Source organism: Phyllostomus discolor, chromosome 3, assembly GCF_004126475.2.
Source record: "Phyllostomus discolor isolate MPI-MPIP mPhyDis1 chromosome 3, mPhyDis1.pri.v3, whole genome shotgun sequence".
Classification (NCBI taxonomy): domain Eukaryota; kingdom Metazoa; phylum Chordata; class Mammalia; order Chiroptera; family Phyllostomidae; genus Phyllostomus; species Phyllostomus discolor.
Genome location: NC_040905.2, coordinates 2105948 through 2117720, shown reverse-complemented (window position 1 = coordinate 2117720; position 11773 = coordinate 2105948).

The following is an 11773-nucleotide window of genomic DNA, read 5'->3' as shown; positions in this document are numbered from 1 at the left end:
CTCCCAGTCGGGACACACGCCTGGGTTGTGGGCCAGGTCCCCAGTGGGGGGCACGCAAGAGGCAACCACACACTGATGTTTCCCTCTCTTTCTCCCTCCCTTCCCGTCTCTTTAAAAGTAAATAAATAAAATCTTTTAAAACAAATAAAAGGAGAGGAAACCCTGTGTCACACATGGTGAGGACATGATACTAAATGAAATAAACCAGCCACGAAAAGACAGACCCTGGTCGCTTCCACTGTTGTGAGGTTTCTCCCGGAGAGAGGCTCAGAGCCACCGAGAGCAGCAGCGTGGTGGTGGCGGCGGCCAGGGGCTGGGGCGGGGCGCGGGGGTGGCTGGTCACTGGTGCAGAGGTTCTGTTGTGCAAGAGGCCACTGTCCTGGAGACACGGGGTGCAGCCACGTAAATGTAGCTGACACACTGAACGGAACGATTAAAAATGGTCAGTGGTGAACTGTTCGTTGTGTGTTTTTATACAGTTGAAAAAAAAATACTGCAGACAGGTGGTCCAGGAGAGTTGGTAGGGGTGGGGCGGGGGGGTTCCCTTGGTTATCGGGGGACAGTGGTCTCCCCAGGCATCCGGGCAGTGCAGGGCCCACAGAGGCCCGCCTGAGGCGGGAAAGGGACGCAGGACCCAGGCCGCAGCAAGGGCTCTCTCTGCTGCAGGAGCAGCCCGGCAGGCGCCCCTGCCTGGGCCTCCCCGCTCGCTGCCTGGGAAGTAAACAGGGATGGGAGGGTCCCTGTTCTGGGAAAACGCAGCCCGAGCAGCGATCCAGCTGCTCCTCCCCTGCAGCCCCGGGAGAGGTACCAGGAAACGCGGTTCTGGCTGAGGCCCGGTGGCGTGAACAAGGCCAGCTCTCTGGGGGCCGCCCCCTGCTCCGGGCTCCACGCAGACCCCAGCCTCGGCAGGCTGACCCGGGGCAGGCATCCCCGGGGCTGCAGCCCGCCCCAGGCGGGGGCCGGCCCTCCGCACCTGGGGGAAGACGCTGGCTTGGACCCCCAAGGTGGCCTTCAGCGTGTGGGAAAGGACCCAACGCTGGCCTGGGGGCAGGGAGCCTCCAACCACTGCGAGGGTGGGCTGGGGCCTGCAGAGACCAGTTAGAAGCTTATAAATCTGACCCCTGAACGTCCCCAAGGGACACTCTTGGCTGAGACGCCGGGGGCGGCAGCGGAGTGGGGGGCGGAGGTGGGGGGGGGGCTGCTCCCTGCCTGGGAAGCCGCGTCCCTGCGCCCCTGTGTTGGTCTTGGGTAATGAACCGTTTCGGAACAACTGGAGTCACTGGGGGCTCTGATAATTACATAAATTTCCTTCGCTTCATTTTTTTTTTTCACTTAAAACCCTTAAGTCTCCGTCCACAAAGGCCCATTTTTAGTAACACGTCGGAGCCCGCCCACATCCTGGGGCCGATGTTCGTCTTCACACTTCTAGGAATCCCCGAGGCTGTGGGGTCCGGGCGGCCGAGCTGGGAGCGGACGTGCGTGACCCGCTGGCAGCTCCTGAGCTCGGAAGGTTGGGGAGGTCGAGGGTCCGTCTCTCCTGAGCCCCAAAGCACAAGGCGCCCCCCTTTGGGTCCTTGCCCGTGAGTTCTTCTAGGGCCGCACGGGGGTCCCGGGCAGAGTGTTCCCAGCGACTGCGACCCGTCCCCGGGGCCGCGGGAGTGCCGCGGCCAGCCAGGCAAGCATCTGGAACTCGGACGCCCCCGGGGACGGCACACGGGACTCTGCGATGATGTGGTTTATGGAGTCTCACTTTCAAAAAGCTGACACACTTACAACCAAAGATGCTGTGGAAAAAATAACTGGATCCGCCCCAACCCCTCTGCGCTTTGTTGCCTCGGATGGCACTGGGGTTACACCAGAACACGGCCGAGAGGGGGAGAGGCTTTGGAACAGCTAAAATACACCCGCCCCCTCCCCCCGCCCCCGCCCCAGAGCCACTGTGCAGTTAACCCTTTGCCCAGTGCGGCCACGCCACTCTTGCAAAATGCGGAGGCCGGTGGACGCGCGGAGTAGGTTTTCCGCCCCGGGTGGAGGCTGCAGCGCTGTGTGGTGGCCGGCAGGCTCTCTGCGGCCCGGCCCTGCTTTCCTGCGGGACCCCGGGTTGTGAGGCTCAGACCCCCGCCCCCCTTCCGTGGCTCGGGGCCCATGGTGCAGAGGCCGGGCGGCTCTCCCATGGGCCCCCGTTCCGTGCGGGAGGCCAGCCCAGGGAGCACGTTTCTCGGAGCCCGGCAGGCCTGTGGCTGACCTCGTGGCGCGCTTGCATCCCTGAACCGAAACTGCCACCTCAACGCCGCTGCCACTGGCCGGCGCGAGGCAGAGAAACCCACTCAAAACTCGGGACGGTTCCCGGCCGCGGGACAGACCCGGTCACGCACGGGCAGGGCTCTGCGGCGAGAACTTCCCAGCTGGCCGGCCGGGGGTGGACACCTGGCCCGCGTCTCCCGGGGCCCTTCTGAGGGGCTCGCCGAGCGAGCGCCCGAGGCCAGCGGACCATGGCTCGGCCAAGGAGAGGGGACGCGAGGTCTGTTCTTTCTGCCACAGACCCATCTGTCCTCGGATGAGGGAGGCGGACCGCGCCAGCAGCTCGCCGGACGCCGCCGCACAGCCACGCTGCAGGACGCAACGAGAAATCTGCTCGCGGGTCTCTGGGGAGCGTGCACATCAAAGACAGCCAGAGATCAAAAGTCCTTGAAAGAGCCATCTGGGAACTTTTGTGTGCTGACAAGTTTGCTCTTGAAGCTCGCACACACACACACACACACTTGCGAGATGACAAGCAGACACCAGGGGTTTCTGGGAAAATGCCGCGCTGAGGCCTGACGAAAAGCCACCAGCGCTCCAAGGCCATACATCACCCAGCGCAGCGCGACCCCCGCCCCCAGGCCCGCTGCGGTCCAGGGCCTCCAAGGGAAACTTGGAGCCGGCGCCTCCCCGAGCGAGCGAGCGAGCGGGGCCTGGGGTGGCGCCGCCCCACACGGAGCGAGGCCCCAGCGGCGTCACGGCGAGAACCACCCTTCGTTGGGAGCTCTGCGTGAACGGTCTGGCTGAGCCTTTGGCCTCCGCTACGCAGCAGCCGATCGCGGGGGTTCTACGAGGCAGGCAGCAGTCCCCCCACCCCAGCGGAGACGAGGCCTCGCTCGCCCCGAGGTGTGAAGCTTTTTGGGGAGGCACAGCCCGGATTCGGGGATTCGGAGGCGCGGGCGCGGGTCTGGCGCGCCCCAGACAACGCAGGGATGCCGGGGAAACGCCGGTCTGCGTCTTCGAAAGCTGAGCCTGCTGGCGGGCGCCGGCGCCCTCCCCAGCACGGTGCAGACTTCCCCTGGCCCGCGCCGCCCCAGCGGGGTGTCCCTGTGGTGGGGGGGGGGGCGCCCTGCCCGCCCTGCCCGCCTGCCGTGGCCCCGGGTGCTCCCCCCTCCTCGGTCTCTCCAGGACGTTTTACACGGAGGAGCTTCGGGGTCCCAGCAGTCTCCTTGCGACTGTGTCACTACCGGTACCCCCGGTGTCTCCTGTCGAAAACCGAGAATTTCTCGGGGACGAGATCCCCGTCTCCGTGGCTTCTGGCTGTCGCACTGGCAGCGTGCGGCCTGGCGACCCTCAGCTGCTGTCGCTCGTGGGCAGGCACACGAGCGGTTCGGACCCCGAAGAAGAAGTTCGCCTGTCCAGTGGTGCCCGGCCGCCCGGGGGGCGGGGGGCCCTTTGAAGGGTCAGTTTGCAGCACAGGGTGGGAGAGCCGCCCGCGGGCGCTCCGGCGGGCCTCCACCTAGTCGGTCGGCTGCCGTGGGCGGGACGGTTCAAATCCGCGGCCGGTTCCGAACAGATGCACCGGAGCTGGCCGTCGGGGCGAATGCTCGGAAACCTGCGGCCGCACCCTCCCGAGGGCCTCGTTCACGTTTGCGGGGTTCAAAGACCCGGCCCCCCGTCTTCACCGGGAATCAGCTGGGGTTGGGAAGGCCTCTCCTCGCCCGAGGCTTTCGTCCCACGGGGAACGACATGCTGGGAAGGGCCTCGTAACATAACGGCCGGGAAGGCCCCTGTGGGCGTCCCCCGAGGCAGGGCAACGACTCCATTCCTCCCTCCTCTGCTCGAAGGAGCCGGTGACAGCAGCACGGTGCCCCCGGGCTGGGGCAGGGGCTGAGCGAGGGGCCCCAGGCGCCCACAACACATGGGGGACGCTCTCGGAGCCCCACGCGTGGCTGTCACCACTCCCGCTCTGGCACTCGGTCTGCATGGAAAGCACATGGGTTGGGGTGGACACGGAGTGTGTGCGTGGACGGGACTGAGCGCTGGACCGGCGAGCGCACTGCCCCCGGCCGCTCCCCGACAGACGGTGGAGATCAGGAGGCGGCCTTCCCACGGAACACGGGGCGGGCGTACCGAGAGCACGCGGGTCTTGCAGCTTTCGGGGGGCCCGATGCCTCGTCGTCTCGTCCTCCACCTGCTCCCCCAGCCCCGAGAATCCCGAGGCTCCTTCCCGACACGGAGACTATCCGAGTACGAACCGAAGTCCCGCTAATGAGTGGTGTTGAAACACAAGCAGACCAGCCCCATCTCCAATCTGCCCCTTTCCTCCACCACCCCCCAGGACCCCCTCTCCCACACAGTTCTGAAATCCGTGACCAACTTTCCTCTTGCCTTTTAAATACATTACACATTGCGCTGCGTATTTGTGGTTGAGATAATCACACGGGCCCATTTGTTTTAAATTAAATCGGTGGAAGCTACACACCCTCCCCGTGTCCCGGTGGAGGCCCGCTCGGCGTGCAGGACGGACAGCGCCCGCAGCCAGGGAACTAGGAACCGATCTGTCGGCACCGTCACCTGCTCGCCACGCCTGAGCACGCTCCGTCTGAGCTCCTGTGGGGAGATAAGGCCCAGGCTCCTAGACATTCAGCAGAGTCCGGTAGCAAGGGGCGGGGGGAGGTCACGGGGTGCCTCTAAAGCACGTCCAGACCCGGGGGCCCTCCTGTGTGTTCCGTGCGGGGTGCTGTGTGACCTTGCCCCCGAGCCAGCTGCAGGCTTGGGGACAATTGAAAAAAGACAGGAGGCCCCACGTGCCCCATTGTCCAGGCACGGAATGGAGGCAAGAGGGCGTGCTCCGATGACATCCGGGGCGGGAACAGAGCCTGACGCGCTGCCTGCCCCACCCGCACCAGACCCACGCAGGAAGGGGGTGCTTCCACACCTCGTATCCACCCACGCAGCGCTCCATGACACCGAGAGCCGTTCAGGTCTCCTCTACGAGAAGGTCGGTCTGAAACAGCAGGCTTTGTGTGGGTGCAGGGTGGTGTCCCCCCACGGCCCACGGCCACGGCGGCGTGCGGCCCAACACCAAACTGGAAATGCACTTACTGCCTTTTTTTTTTTTTGCTCAGCGTTTTTTGTTAGTGCTTGTGTGTTTAGTGCATGGCCTGAGACCACTCTTCTTCTTCCAGTGTGGCCCAGAGACGCCACGAGGTCAGACACCCCTGGTTGGAATTCTGGTTAAAGTTATGTTACTTTCTGGGTTTTGAAATATTCTATGTTAAATACTTCTTCAGTTAAATGTTTAAAAATAAGCACCAAGTAGGCACATTAACCCAAACGTGTGAAATGAGTGCCCTTCGCGTGGCGGCCACCTGCCCTGGGCCGGCTCTGTGACCCGGACACGGTGAACCGGTGGCCCGCCTGCTGCTGCGGCGGTTCCGGGAAGGAGGGCGACGCGGTGTCACCCGTATGCAGCACCGGTGTCTCCCAGGGGTGCTCAGGACGTCGAGTGTCCGCGCTGCTCCCGTGGCCGTGGCCATGGCCGTGGAGGGAAACCCGTTGGCCGGCCACCACTCGCGCTGGGCCGGGCCCCTCAGCGGCATCGGAGCTTCCGCTCTCCCCGGGTCCTCCTCCCCGTCCACACCCCACGTTGTCGCTTTCATCCGCCCGGGCCAACGAAAGCCATGGCGGGGAAACATGCCAGTCAGGGGCAGGAGCGGGACTCGGAGACCCGCGGTTCATCCGGCCACGGCTGCACTGACTGTGGGGAGACAGACGGGGGGGGGGTCGTCTTGGCTCAGGGGACTCACTTGACCAGGGCCGGTGGGCACTCGGCCGGTGATCTCCTTGGACTTGGGCTGCTCAAATCAGGGCTCCTTCTTTCTAAATTATGTCTATGTCTGTACTTAATGCAGACATGAAACCCAGAGGATCAATGATACAAATTAAAATAAAAACTTCTGCATGGTAAAAGAAAATACTGTAAGTCTAGTAAAAAGACAAATATTACATTGGGAAAAAAATATTTGCAATTTAAACTATAGACAAAGGTTTTCAATGTCCTCAATGTGTAAAGCTAAAAGCGGAAGAAAAAGTTCAACTACTGTGTAGATAAATAGGCTACAGGCACGGACAGATAGTTCATAAAGAAAGATATGTAAATCATCCCTAACCACAAGGAAAGATTTTTTAAACTCATAATGAAATTCATGCAAATTAAAACTACGTGGAGTTAGTAGTTCTTATCTACCAGAATGGCAGGGAAAAAAAGTTATGTAAACTACCTTGTTAGTGACGCTGTGTACAAACAGTCATTCCTATCTAACAAATGCAACACGGTCCGACCCATGAGGAAAAGAACCCGGCAAATCCCGCAGAGCTCCCCACGTGTTGACTCTCTGACTCGCCCATCCTGCTTCTGAGAATTACCCTCCCACACACATGCACACGCACACGGAGACATCTGAAAGGGCGTATTGTCAGGGTGAGTCGGGGCAGTACAAGATGTGCTGGCACAGGGTTGGAAACAATCCAGATGCCGATCAATAAAAGCTGGTTAAACATCATTACATCCATTCGGCGGGATACCGGGAAGCTATAGAACAGGAACACACATACACATACACGTATTTTTGTACAGTGAAATATGGAAACACCTTTCAAAAAATTAAAGAGGAGGAGACAACTCATGCCTTGAGGTCAGTCCTTCCGCTGCACTGAAATCAGACACAGACATCCTCGGAACCCGAGTATCGATGTAGACAAAGACAAACATTTTAGGGAGCCAATCCAACGACGTATCGCACCACGATCAAGAGGGATTTATCCCAGGAATCCCAGGCGGGTAAAACAGCCAGAAATCGGTTAACATACTGGCTGGCATGGCTCAGCTGGTCGGAGTGTCATCCTGTAAACTGGAAGGTTGTGGGTTCGATTTCCAGCCAGGGCATGAGCCTAGGTTGTGGGATCGGACCCCAAGGTGTGAGAGGTGGACCGTCGATGTTTCTCTCTCTCTTTTCCTCCTTTCCCCTCTCACGAAAATCAGTAAGCATGTCTTTGATGAAAATATTAAAAAATCAGTTAATGTAATACACCATATAAACAGAATAAAAATAAAAAACCACACACATTATCATCTCCATAGACATAGAAAAGCATTTGGCAAAGTCCAGCATTGTTTCAATTAAAAAAATAAATAGCTAGCACTCAAGAGAATCTATGAAAAACCTGCAGCTGGCACCACACTGAACAGCGAAGCAGCACGATATCTTCCCTGAGTTTGGAACAAGACGAGGATGTCCGTTCCCACCATTTCTACTCGACATCGTGCTGGGGATGCCAGGGACGGTAGCCAGGACCATGAGGCAATGTATAAAAAGAAAGGGCACCCAGACTGTAAAGAAACAGACAAAATTATCTCCGGACACAGATGGCATGATCTTGTACGGGACATGGGAAATCCTAAGGAATCTACTAAAAACCTATTACATCTAATCAATGAGCCCAACCAGGTTGCAGAATACAAAATCAATATGCAAAACTCAAGGGATAAAACCAGTTGGAATTATTACCACTAAAGGAGGGAGGACACAAGGCTTATTTTACTTTACACTATAGATTGGACTTTGATGATCTAAAATATTCTATATATTTATAAGGACAAAATTTAATATAAAAAGATAACCGTTAGATTCACAAAGATGCCAAGCTAGTGGGTCAAAGGACAGAATAAGGACAGAGCCCACGAGAACTGAGTATGAGCTCATGTGAGAAGATGCTTTGTCAGGGTTTAGGTTTGGCTGCTCCAGTGGAGAAACTTCTGTTCAACAAATGGAAGCTGGCAGACCCCCGATGGCAGAGGAGCAAGTGGACGCTACACTAACCTCCTCCCAGGACCAGTCTGGAATTACAGCTAAACTGCAGGGCAAGCATCCTGAACAACCAACTGAACACGAGCTGGGGAGAAGCCTTAGAACCACGGACAGACGGAAGTAACCACTTCATCCCAATGAGACTGGTAGGGAGTGCGGAGGAGGCGGGAGAGGGCTGGCTGGGCTCCCACAGATGGCAGCCCAAGTTCTGGAGGGGTAGTTCAGTGGCGGGGCATTCCCCCGCAGAGGTGTAGGGGTCTAAAGCCCAAGCTGGGCTCCCCAGCCTAGGTACCAGAGCTGGAAATGAACTCAGCTGTGAAAATCAGCAGGGGCTCTGCCTGCCAGGGAGATATGGCTGGAGACACAAACAGCCTCTTAAAGGGCCAAAACACAGAATTTCATTTGCAGACACTTACTCTGGGCTCTGGCAGAGGGAGGGCAGAGTGGACTAGAGATGTGTGAAGTGAGTCTGGGGCTGGTGGCTCTGGGAGAGATGTGAAGGAACAGCCACAAGGGTCCCTGGGCTGAGTCACTCCTCCCACCCCAGAAGCCTCTCTCTCAGGCAGAGCAGCCCCTCCAGGTGGCATCAGCCCGAGGGAAGCAATCGCCCTGCCCAGAGGCATTATTAGGCTTCCTCACCCTCTGGTGTTGAAGCCAAGCTGCTGACTACAGCTTGAGGCTAAAGCCGCGATTAGTTTAGCAACTAAGGCAGAAAACAAAAAGCAGCGGTCAAACTGGGAAGACAAAGAAACAGACCACAAATGAAAGAACAGGAGTATTCTCCAGAGGAAGAACTGGATGAAATGGAGGAAAGCGATTTAATAGACAGTTTAGAGCAACGATTGTAAGGGCACACAACAGCAGGAAAAAGACAGAGACACCATAAGAAAGACAAGTCAGAAATAAAGAATGCAATATCTGAAATAAATAATACACGGGAGGGAATAAATAATAGGTTAGATGAAGCAGAGGATCGCATCATTGATTTGTAAAACAAGGCAAAAAAAACCCAAAAAGAAAAAAAAATTTTAAAAATGAGCAGAGCTTAAGAAACACTTTGGACAACATGAAATGTAACAACATCCATATCGTGGGAATACAGGAAAGACGAGAAAGAGCAAGGGATTGAGAACTGTTTGAAGAAACCGTGACAAAAAACTTCCTTAATCTGGTGAAGGAAAAAGACACACAAGTCCAGCAAGCTCAGACCGTCCCAGACAAGTAGGACCCAAAGAGGCCTACACCAAGGCACATGATAATTGAAATGACAAGGCATAAAGACAGGGAGAGAATCCTGAAAGCTGCAAGAGAAAAGCAGCTAGTTGCCTACAAGGGAGCACCAGTTAGACTGTCATCTGATTTCTCAACAGAAACATTTCAGCCAGAAGGGAGTGGCGTGAAATAGTTAAGATGATGAATAGCAAGGACCTACAACCAAAGCTACTTCACCCAGCAAGGCTATTGTTTAAAATCAAAGGAGAAATAAGGAGCTTCCCAGACAAGAAAAAACTAAAGGAGTTTGTTAACACCAAGCCAGTACTGCAATAAATATTAAAGGGCTTGCTTTAAGAAGAAAAAAAAAAAAACAAAGAGAGAGAGAAAGAAAAATAAACAGAGGAAAATAGCCTAAGAATAAAATTGCACTAAATATGTATCTATCAATAATCACCTTAAAATTAAGTGACTTAAAGGCTCCAACCAAAAGACATGGGGTAACTGAATGGATAAGAAAACAAGACCCCTATATATGCCGCCTCAAACAGACCCACCTCAGACTGAAACACACACACAGACTAAAAGTAAAGGGATGGAAAAAGATTTAGTGCAAATGGAAAGGGGAAAAGGGTGGGGTAGCAATACTTATATTTGACAAAATAGACTTTAAAACCAAGACTACAGTAAGAGACAAAGAAGGACCCTACATAACAATAAAGGGGTCAATCCAACAAGAGGACACAACCCTAGTAAACTTTACACACCCAACATAGGAAGACCTAAATATATAAAGCAAATCTTGATGGACATAACGGGAGAGATCAACAGAAATACAGTCATGGTCGGGGGTTGTAACACCCTTTTGATTTCAATAACTAGACCTTCCGGACAGAAAAATCCACAAGGAGACAGAGGCCTTGAAGGACACACTAGACCAAATGGATTTCATTGATGTCTCCAGAGCATTTCACCCCAAAGCAGCAGAATATACAGACCGTTCCAGTGCACGTGGAACATCTTCTAGGATAGACCACATGTTAGGACACAAAACAAATCTCAGTAAATTCAGGAAGATTGAAATGATATCCAGCATCTTCTCTGACCACAGTGGTATGAACTAGAGATCAGTCACAGGAAGAACACTAAAAACATGCAACAACACGGAGCTAAATAGCATGTTATTAAACAACGAATAGGCCAACAACAAGGTAAAGGAAAAAAATCAAAAGATACCTTAAAACAAATGAAAACGAGGACACAACAATCCAAAACCTGTGGGACACAGGGAAAGCAATCTTAAGAGGGAAATTCATAGCATTACAGGCCTGTATCAAAGAACAAGAAAAAGCTCAAATAAACAATCTAAGTTTACACTGAAAGGAACTTGAAAAAGAACAACAAAGGCCAAAGTGAGTAGAAGAAAGGAAATAGTGAAGATCCGAGCAGAAATAAACAAAAGAGAGTCTAAAAATTTTATATAAAAGATCAACAAATCCTTTGTTGCTGCTTCTTTGAAAAGATAAAAAAGATTGGAAAACTTTTAACAAGACTCATCAAGAAAAAAAAGAGAGGACCCAAATAAGTAAAATCAGAAACGAAAGAGGAGGAATAACAATGGGCACCAAAGGAATGGAAAGGATTGTAAGGAAATATTATGAACAACTATATGCCAACAAAGCTGGACAACGTGGACGAAATGGATAAATTCCTAGAAATGTATAATCTTCCAAAAATAAATGGGGAAGAATCAGAAAACCTGAATAAGCAGATTATGCCTAGTGAAAATTAGGCAGTAATAAAAAAATTTTAAAAAACTCCCAAGGAACAAAAGTGCTGGACCAGATAGCTTCACAGGTGAATTTTACTAAACATTCTGAGAAGAACTAACACCTTTCCTTTTCAAACAATTCAAAAAATTCAAAAGGAGGGAAGGCTCCCAAGCTCATTTTATGAGGCCAGCATTATCCTAATTCCAAAACCAGATGAAAACACTACAAAGAAAGAAAATCATAGGTCAACGTCACTGGTGAACATAGATGCTAAAATCCTCAACAAAACATTACCACACCAATACAGCACTGCAACGAAAGCTCACATGCGATGATCAAGTGGGGTTTATTCAGGGAATGCAAGGCTGGTACAACATTTGCAAATCAGTGATGTGACTGAACTTCCAGTCAAGATGGAGGCATAGGTAGATACACTGTGCCTACTCGCACAACCAGAAGAAGGACAACAAAAAATTTTAAAACATAAAACAACCAGAACTGCCACAAAATTGGACTGTATGGAAGTCCAACAACCAAGCAGTTAAAGAAGACACATTCATCCAGACCAGCAGGAGGGGCAGAGACAGCAGCTGGGGTGGGGAGAACCTGTGGCATGGATGTAGCTGGCAGACCAGGCGGTCCCACACTGGTGTTTAGGTAAACCGGGAGGAACAA